Source organism: Cervus canadensis, chromosome 28 (genome assembly GCF_019320065.1).
Source record: "Cervus canadensis isolate Bull #8, Minnesota chromosome 28, ASM1932006v1, whole genome shotgun sequence".
NCBI lineage: Eukaryota > Metazoa > Chordata > Mammalia > Artiodactyla > Cervidae > Cervus > Cervus canadensis.
In genome coordinates, this window is record NC_057413.1 from 45,958,008 (window position 1) to 45,961,470 (window position 3,463).

At 33.3% G+C, this 3,463-nt stretch overlaps 1 pseudogene; it reads left to right on the top strand.

Annotated features, from left to right (window-relative positions):
• Window positions 1-1,609: 1,609 nt before the first annotated feature.
• On the top strand, window positions 1,610-2,486 carry LOC122429988 (annotated as a pseudogene).
• Window positions 2,487-3,463: the final 977 nt, after the last annotated feature.

A 3,463-nucleotide genomic window follows, 5' to 3' on the forward strand; every position in this document is an offset into this window, starting at 1 on the left:
CCGGGAGTGTAGACATTGTATGAACAATGTGTCTAGAACAACATAAGAGGGAGTGATTGACAGTGCCAGGTACAACAAAAAGTGCAAAATGGGCCACATTTCACTGAAACTTACAGAAACAACAGCTAAAATTGCCAAGTGTCATTTCAGTGGAGTGGTATCTTCAGACACCATATCAGAAGTAGTTGAGGAGTTTGTTGGAAGTCTTGAGCTAGAGACAATTATTAGAAGCAAAGGATAGAAGTCAGACTGGAGAAAATATTTAATAGTTATAGAGCTAACTATAGCATCAATGGCTTGCTAAAAAAGTGTCAGAGTGTTTCATACAAACACAGATCAGATTGAAAGATAAACAAAACTTCCAAGTGGCTTGGTGGTAAAGAATCTACCTGCCAATGCAGGAGACGCAAGAGACATGGGTTCAACCCCTGGGTCGGGGAGATGCCCTGGAGTAGGAAATGGCAACCCACTCCAGTGTTCTTGCCTGGAAAATTCCATGCACAGGGAAACCTGGCAGATTACAGTCCAGGCAGTCACAGAGTCAGACACGACTTTGTGACTGAGCACACAAGAATAATATTCTTCAACCGTTACAAAACATCTCTTCATGTAGTGAATTCCGTAAAAGTCGAACGCTCTCTGTGTTATGCCCCCCCAGTGGGAAATCAGTGACAGTCATGTACAGGCATAAACAATTGCAGAGAGTCATGGGAAAGACCTGGGAAAGGAATTTTTAATACAGGAACTGTCTTCTGTAGAGTAGGTATAGATTCAGTCATGGCAGTGGAACGGTGTCCTCAACTGTTTTCAACTTATCCAGGAATAAAAACCTTCAAGCAGATAATTAAACTATGTAAAATTTCAGTTATTGATATTTAAACTATATAAATTTTCAGTTATTGATGTGGGGAAAGTTCTTAGGAGAAGGGATATCCCAAAGTTCATGATATGAATGCTCCTAGGGTACAAGAGTGCAATGAAAAAAATCTATTCCAAAGTATAAATTAACAGAATAGTGTATATTTTTAAAAGTTATGAAAAAGGCATATTACTTGGACAATATTAAAGAATCCCTTAAAAAATGAAGCTTTTTTTAGAATACAGGTTATGACCATTTAGCAGATTATAAAACTGAGATGGTCGCATTTGTATTTATTTTAAAAATTGAAGTATAGTTGATTTACAGCATTATGTTAGCTTTGCATATACAGCATAGTGATTAATATCTTTATATACTATATAGAAAACATTAGACAGCAGGGCAGCTAATAATTAGTTATTATTGAAATTCTTATAAATACATGGAAATATTTATTTTTGTGTATGTGTGTGTGCATGTACAGTGGACTACAATATAAAAGGTATATCTCACCATATTTTTTGATCAGAAATATTTGAAAGCCAAGTTTCTAACCTATCAAGTGATATATCAAAAGAGCTAACAGCATGAATTACTTAAAAATACTGATTACTGAGTAAAAGAAGGTACATGTAACATACATTGTTTTGCTTTTCTAAACAACTATACTATTATAAACATTTTATCATCTTCTCAGATCTTATTTCCCTCAGTATTATAGGCAGAGTGTGCAGAAGTAAGGACCCAGAAATGAGAAACCACACGCCAGTAATCACATTCATCCTCCTAGGATTAAATCAGATGACCTACAAATGCAGATGTTTATTTTTACATTTCTTCTCATCACCTACATGCTGAGTCTAATTGGAAATCTGGTAAATTTGGTCATAATCACCCTCAAATTACTGGACTTTCATCTTAAAACTGCAATGTACTTTTTTCTCTGAAGTTTTTCCTTCTTAGAAGTCTTACTCACTTCTGCCTGCACTCCTAGATTCTTGTACAGTGTATCAGTAGGAGACAGGACCATTACCTACAATGCTTGTCTATCCCAACTATTTTTTACATATGTGTTTGCAGGAACAGAATTTTTCCTCCTGGCCACCATGTCCTATGATCACTATGTAGCCATCTGCAAACCCCTACATTACATGACCATCATGAACCACAGGTTCTGCAAAATGCTTGTCTTCTGCTGTTGGATGACCACTTTACTCATCAATATTCCAACTGTTCATTTGGTATTGGACCCGGAATTCTGTGACTCTGTCATTGACCATTTTCTCTGTGTGATGTTAATCCACTTCTGAAGATCTCATGGTCAGATCCATGGATCATCAAAGAGATGACCATTGTTGGCTGTGTTTTGATACTTATCTTGTCTCTTACATGTGTTGTTTTGTCCTACATGTATATCATCAGAACAATTCTAAGATTCTCTGCTGCCCAGAAAAGGACAAAAGCCTTTTCATCAGAAGATGAAATTACCATTAATAAAGGAGTATTTATACTTACTAATTCCATTTCCCCCATGTTAAACCCCTTTATTTATACACTGAGGAACAAACAAGTGAAACAAGCCTTTAATGACTTAGTCAAAAGAATTCTATTGGTCTCAAAGAATTAGGAGCATGTTGAAGTCAGGATTCATAAACAATTTTCTTATTTATAAACAATTTTCTTATTTCTTATTCATAAACAATTTTCTAAACTATTTTGTTTCTTCCAAATTTAGATTTGATCTTCCATTCTGTACCGACCTAATCAAGCTACCTGTACAGTCTCCTTATAAACAAAATTCCTTGAAAATCACAAAATATATTTTTAAAAACTAAAAGCTGTTGTTTCAGGAAATCTAAGCATGATTACATTCTCAACCATTCTTTCCCAGTGCAGAAAGGATTGTACATCATTTCTCCAAAAAATTTACTCAAATGAAGTATTCCTCATTTGAATCTCAGAGTCCTCTGGGATAATATTAAACATTATATTAATTATATTATATATTATCTATATACTATATAGATAGTATATATATATATTACATACTATATATATTATATTCTATGTATTATGATATATGTATATATGTATATATAATATATATACACACATATAATATATATTATATTATATATATAATATAATATGGTAATATGATTATGTATAATATATTATAATATATAATATAATATCATAGTAATATATTATATACTATCTATATCATATTATGTTATATTTATATAATTATATTAATGTTTTTACTGTTTGGAATGCTTTTATTGATAGAAATTGCTTATACTTTTTAGGTTTTGTATGTTTTGTTTTTCCTCAAAGTCAAATTGCAACATGTATTTCTTTTCTTTTATGCCACCTTATTTTTAACTGAAGGATAATTGCTTTACAGAGTTATGTTTTTTTTGTCAAACATCAGCAACAATCAGCCATCGGTACACCCATTTCCCCTCCCTCTGAAACTCCCTCCCACCTCCCTCCCCATCCCACACTTCTAGATTGTCACAGAGCCCCTGTTTGAGTTCCCTGAGTCATGCAGCAAATTCACACTGGTAATCTATTTACAGATGGTATTCTAAGTTTCCATGT